Here is a 7500-nt window from a genome sequence, read left to right as displayed (position 1 = left end):
AATCAACAAAGAATCGAGCGATATAGATAGTATGCAGATGACGTCATTCAGGCCTTTGTTATTGTTTTTGCCATCCGCGTTTGTGAGTTGTTCTCACTAAACTGTATTAACCAGACTATAAAAGTTCATGGTTACACAGAGTTTGTGTGTTGGTCCGTTATAGATAGAATGCGCTTGGCCAAGGAGTTCACAACATTGCCATCCGGAAGTATAACGGACCAACACACAAACCCTGTGTAACCATGAACTTTTATAGTCTGGTTAATACAGTTTAGTGAGAACAACTCACAAACGCGGATGGCAAAAACAATAACAAAGGCCTGAGTGACGTCATCTGCATACTATCTATACTTCCGGATGCAATGTTGTGAACTCCTTGGCCAAGCGCATTCTATCTGTAGCCTGACACTGAAACCCAGTTTGACGTCATTATTTGATTTTTGCACCGCCTAGTGAGTTGTCGTTAGTAGTGCTCATGGAAACAAGTGGTCCCATTGGTTGAACTATTGAATACAACTCACGATTTGTTTTCTTTTGTGTCCAAAGACTGGCATTTTGACGTCATTTTTCGGTCAGTGTCAGGCTATAACTTTGCTTTGGCTACGGTCGGATGGTGATAAGGTTTGAACTGAGATATTGCCAAGTTTAATTAGAAGGTCAATTTTTATCAAAAATGAGTTCTTGTCATAAATGATTAAATCAACCCTGTTATGAAATCTTCGGGAAATATCAAAGCTTAATTTCACTTCTAAATATTTTTTACAGCTAGATAGTCAAGTTGAAAAAGTATGAAATTTGAGAAAAGTTGCTGGATACCTTTCCCATAAATCTGACCATAATTTCATGACAAAATCACCCGATTTACTTCAAATAAAGATTAAATTTCTCTGGAGAGTATATTCTTTCAGAAAATGAAAATCCAAAATGTTCACCTTCCGACTGATTATGTCATGCACTGACACTATTATTAAAAATTCACGCGCTAAAAATATTCACTTTTTTTTGTGTGTGTATGATAGATCTACATATTTGGGAACACGGTCATATCGAATCAGATACAATTTGGATGAATTTTCATGGATTTGTCCTTAGAAAGACAATACAGTGTGTAGTTTCTTAGATTGAGACAGACTAAATTGTAATATACAGCTTGATTCACAATTTGTGTCCATTTTATTCTAATCTGTTAAATTATTATTATTATTATTATTATTATTATTATTATTATTATTATTATTATTATTATTATTATTATTATTATTATTATTATTATTATTATTATTATATTATTATTATTATATTATTATTATATATTATTATTATTATTATATTATTATTATTATTATTATTATTATTATTATTATTATTATCATTATATATTATTATTATTATTATTATTATTATTATTATTATTATTATTATTATATTATTATTATTATTATTATTATTATTATTATTATTATTATTATTATTATTATTATTATTATTATTATTATTATTATTATATTATATATTATTATTATTATTATTATATCATTATTATTATTATTATTATTATTATTATTATTATTATTATTATTATTATTATTACTATTGCCATACATAATTCATTTCATATCATTCGACTAGAGACCCTTAACATTTCACAATGGATAACTGTTGGATAACAACATATAAAGAAAAAACTAAAGAACCTGTGTCTATATTCTTACAATGGATAACACTGGATAACCAATAAATAATGGATAACTTGTTGATTTAAATTTTGGTTCTAATGTGACTATTTTTAACTGTGGATTCAAATATCATTATATTTTATCATTTTCTTTGTTGAATTAATGGAGAGTTGGATTGGAAATAAAAATTGATTTAAAAAAAATATTCTTTGGTTTCGGATCATAATTAAATCATAATAAAATAAAAGAGAACTTTGAAATAAAGGAATATTGAAAGAAAAAGAAGTTAAAATGAATATTATAATTTAGGATAATAAGTTGTATAAAAAAAAAGAAGTTACAAAGAAAGATAAGATTTTTAAAAATCGAGCATACAAAAAATATGAAACAAAGAAACGAAAGATTCTACGTTTAATTTTAATCGGATTGTGGGAATTTGTGATAAATCTTTAAAAAATCACATCAGGCAAGACAAACGCAAACGAAAACTCTTCTATTGTTTTTGAATTCTCTCTTTCATTTGGATTACTTATTGACGTTCAACTGACGTTTCGGATTAATACCTGCATCAGCGCCTCGAACCACCGGATCTCATCGTCCCCTTGGAGTTTGGAGTTTATAATCATCGTCATATCGGCAAAACAGAGTAAAACATGGAGATTCTTTCTCATGGATTAGAGTACCCGCTTCATCTTCCTTATCGTCGTCATTGTTATTATCTACGTTATCATCGTCGTCAGCGATAATGGACGACTGACGTGAACGATATAATATCACACACGCCACGTGGAAAACAATTGTAATCTTTTCATTTAAGGTAAGTGGACATTCCCCCCCCCCCCACCTCCTGTTATATTGTGTGTTAGTCTCAGATCTTCTTTTTTGTTTGTCTTTCAATCTGTATACTCTCATCATCATCATCATCATCATCATCATCATCGTCATCATCATCATCATCATCATAATCATCATCGTTGTCCGCATCATTTTCGTCATCATCAACAGTATTATCTCCAGCAATATCACCACCACCATCACCGCCATCATCATCATCACCATCAACATCATCATCATCACCATCATCATCATCATCATCATCATCATCATCTTCATCATCATGGTCATCATCATCATCATCATCACCATCATCACCATCATCATCATCATCATCATCATCATGGTCATCATCATCATCATCATAATCATCATCGTTGTCAGCATCATTTTCGTCATCATCAACAGTATTATCTCCAGCAATATCACCACCACCATCACCGCCATCATCATCATCACCATCATCATCATCATTATCATCATCATCATCATCAACGTCGTCGTCGTTGTAGTTGTTGTTGTTGTTGTTGTTGTTGTTGTTGTTGTTGTTGTTGTTGTTGTTGTTGTTGTTGTTGTTGTTGTTGCAATTTGATTATTGGTGTTGCGATCGTCATCATTATTTACACGACAACATTCACTTTCATGCGAATTATAGTCTTCAATATTTTCATCATTCGTCTATTATTTTTATGATCATCGTTATCACCATCATCATCATAATCATCATCATCATCGTTGTCCTCAACATTTTCGCCATCATCAACAGTATTATCTCCAGTAATAGCACCACCAACAACACCGCCATCATCATCATCATCATCATCATCATCATCATCATCATCATCATCATCATCATCATCATCATCATCATCATCATAAGCTTCATCATCACCACCACCACCATCATCATCATCATCATCATCATCACCACCGCCATCATCATCATCATCATCATCATCATCATCATCATCATCATCATCATCATCACCACCGCCATCATTATCATCATCATCATCATCATCATCATCATCATCATCATCATCATCATCATCATCACCACCACCATCATCATCACTACCACCACAAGTATCCCCACTACCATCCCCACCAATACCACAATCATCACCGCCATCCAAATTACCCCACCCCATCATAGAAACCATGACGATCAGCATCAAATACCCACCAGATCATTTTTCAGTTTTACTTATTTTTTTTCTCTTCGAAATCAAATCCAATTTCACTGTCTCCCCTTCTCTATTCCCCCCCCCCTACACCCACCCCCCTCCCCCCACCCCCCTCCCCCACCCCAACCGCGCGGACTTTTCCTTTTCCTAACCTTCAATCCCTAAACGACTCCCACATACGAAATTTCTCTTTTATAACTGTAATTCCGCGCTCTGAAAACAAAAATACGTATTTAAAATTTGGCCAGAAAAATTATCCTTCGATTGAAATGACCCTCATCTGGTCCAAAACTCTCAAACCTGGGACCTGTAAAGTTCCATGAAGTCCCAGGTTTGAGAGTTGTTATTTTTAAAGTATTCCGTAGATGAGTGTCAGTTTAATTGATGGATATTTGAAAAAATAATTTTCTGGCCAAAACCTTAAATATATTTTATTTTTCAGTTTATTTACAGCCATGTATCCTTATCTATTTATAACTTTTTCTTTATACAATAATATTATGTGAAATTTGGCCACTTCCTGGTTTTTAATAATACAAGCTATAACTAGACCGGTTCTATCCCTTTTAAAAAAAATTATTTTGAAAACAATTAGCCACGGATGTTCCGCTCCTCCTCCTCTTCACCTCCTCTTCCTCCTCCTTCTTCTCTTCTTCTTCCTCCTTTTCCTCCTCTTCAACAATAACAACATGATAGCGACCTTCGGCGATGTTTCTTTAAAATTTTATTTTTATTATTTATTTAATTTTGTTTTGAGATGCGAATCTAGTTCTAGCGTTACTTGATTTGCAGCTCGTATAGATAGTATGCAGATGACGTCACTCAGGCCTTTGTTATTGTTTTTGCCATCCGCGTTTGTGAGTTGTTGTCACTACACTGTATTAACCAGACTATAAAATTTCATGGTTACACAGAGTTTGTGTGTTGGTCCGTTATACTTCCGGATGGCAATGTTGTGAACTCCTTGGCCAAGCGCATTCTATCTATATTAGATATAAAGGTATTTTGAAGTTAAAACGATATGAGATTGATGAGGTTTTTCTTGTATTTTTCATTCTTGCCCACTTGTTCAGTTAGTGACAGATAGAGAACATGTACAAAGTGTAGATACGACATTCTATCATTTTCGATGAGTATTATTTACTCAAAGACAATATTGCCACCTATACTAAAATAATGCACGTCTTGTGATATTTAATTTCTCTGTTAGATAAATGTAGGTACGATATTCTATAAAAAGTTGACTTTGTTGTCTTCAAAAATTGTAAATCGCTCAGAGCATGGCGTCTTGTTTACATAATCATTATGTAAATAAACCGTTATTTGAATCAATCAGATCAGTTGAAAGATTTCAAGCAGCATCAGATACTGCTTAAATCCTCAGAGATTATCAACTGGAAGTGACGGGTTCAACCACAATGTGTCTGGTATTTTTGAATGGGCATGATCTTTATTCCCTTTCCATGTGCTCGAGGTCATTGGTCACATTGTAAAATGTGCTCAAAGTGACCTACATAGTGAAAAGTGTTCACAGATTTTGAAATATCTTACATTACGATTGGTCATTGTGTTCAGCTTGACACATGGGTATGTTTACATCTTTCATAAACAAAGCAGCGTGTTTACGTTTTGTCAGAAATGTCCAATCATTGGACAGCAACAAATCACGTGATTGATGACTCGGTTGGACGGAAACATGAATCTAGATCGCTCCCATTGATCCTAACAAACCAAAGAACAAAAGTAAAACCACAATAAAAAACGTGCATTTTCACAAAATTATGTTGTGATTTGAAATTGAAGAGCACATATCTATCTCTATAAATTGAATTCAGTTGACGCTCGTTTCCCTTTGTAATAGGTTGTTAGGCCCCCTGCGGTCTAGGAACCTGTAACACAGAAAATATTGAGTCAACTTCATTCATTCTATGTATCTTTTGATCTTTACCCTCAATTCAAATCACAACATTTATTTCTGTGGAGATAGACCACACCAAAACCAACAACGCCCATTTTCAAGAATAGATAGTATGCAGATGACGTCACTCAGGTCTTTGTTATTGTTTTTTGACTCCGCGTTTATGAGTAATGCTCACTGGACTGTATTAACCCGACTATAAACGTTCATGGATACACACAGTTTGGTGTGTTGGTCCGTTATACTTCCGGATGGCAGTGTTATGAGCTTCTTAGCCAAGCAATACTATATATAGCTTGGCTAAGAAACTCACAACATTGCCATCCAGAAATATAATGGCCCAACAACATAAAACTATGTGTTTCCTTGAACGTTTATTATAGTCTGGTTAATACAGTTTAGTGAGAATTACTCATAAGCATGGATGGCAAAAAAAACCCCAATAACAAAGACCTTAGTGACGTCAACTTTGTTATCTCAAAATCACAATAAGAATATCAACGTTCAAAGTTATACATAGTTTTGTGTGTTGATACTTTATACCCGGCTGGCTGACGTTGTGAGTTTTTGTTATTGTTGTTGTTGTTGTTGCTAAGTAACAGAAACCTTCCATGGCTACCTTCAGTTCATGCAAAAAAAAAAAAGACAAAGCGGCCAATCCCATCGTTAGTGAATATTTATCACAATATTTTAACAAACTGATGAAGGGATTGCATCGCAAAAACAGACAACACAATGCATTTTTAAAAAAATCATCAGTGCTAAAATTGGATTCAATAGTCTGATGTCACGTCGCCCAGCTACGGCGGCCATCGTGGTTCTAAACAAAGAAAATATGTACTTTTTATTCTTTGTGCTGGCTAGAACTTTCCATATGTCTTGTGACCAGAATGTGTAAAAGTCAAAACATGATCAGATTTATAAACTTTTTTCCCCTCTGGATACGCTTTTATGTTTTCTGAGAATTATTTCATAAGGGCGTCCGCCATTGTTCCGACGGTTTAGTGCCAGTTACTAAGTTATCATGCGTCATTACAAGGGAAGTGACGTTACAACTGTTGAAGCGTATTTATACAGTTTTGTGTGTTGATCCGTAAAATCCGGCTGGCGGACATTGTGAATTGTTTCTATTGTTGTTGTTGCTAAGTAAGAGATCGCATCCATAGCTCTTCAGTACATGCAAAAAAAGACAAAGCGGCCAATCCCATCTTTAGTGAATATTTATCACAATATTTTAACACACTGATATAGATAGAATGCGCTTGGCCAAGGAGTTTACAACATTGCCATCCGGAAGTATAACGGACGAACACACAAACTCTGTGTAACCATGAACTTTTATAGTCTGGTTAATACAGTTTAGTGAGAACAAACAAACACGGATGGCAAAAACAATAACAAAGGCCTGAGTGACGTCTCTGCATACTATCTATAGGGATTGCATCGCAAAAACAGACGACACAATGCATTTTTTTGAAATCGTCGGTGCTAAAATTGTGAGTAATGTTCAGGAACCGTGGGTTGTTTGCTTTGAATGATAGATAGAATGCGCTTGGCCAAGGAGTTCACACCATTGCCATCCGGAAGTATAACGGACCAACACACAAACTCTGTGTAACCATGAACTTTTATAGTCTGGTTAATACAGTTTAGTGAGAACAACTCACAAACGCGGATGGCAAAAACAATAACAAAGGCCTGAGTGAGGTCATCTGCATACTATCTATAGGCAAGTACTCAGGTGGCGATGGGTTCTTGGTTCACGGTTGATGCCATGGGCTAAATTTACTTTCTTTTAGATTTTCAAGTCAAAAATAAAACACCTGAAATATGTGTTTGATTTTGGCTGTGTGTAATCTTAAAAGTTTATAATCTGGTTAATGGA

Source organism: Berghia stephanieae, chromosome 9 (genome assembly GCF_034508935.2).
Source record: "Berghia stephanieae isolate SIO BIC M18660-M18661 chromosome 9, UCSD_Bste_1.3, whole genome shotgun sequence".
NCBI classification, from domain to species: Eukaryota; Metazoa; Mollusca; class Gastropoda; order Nudibranchia; family Aeolidiidae; genus Berghia; species Berghia stephanieae.
This window is presented reverse-complemented; position numbering follows the sequence as displayed.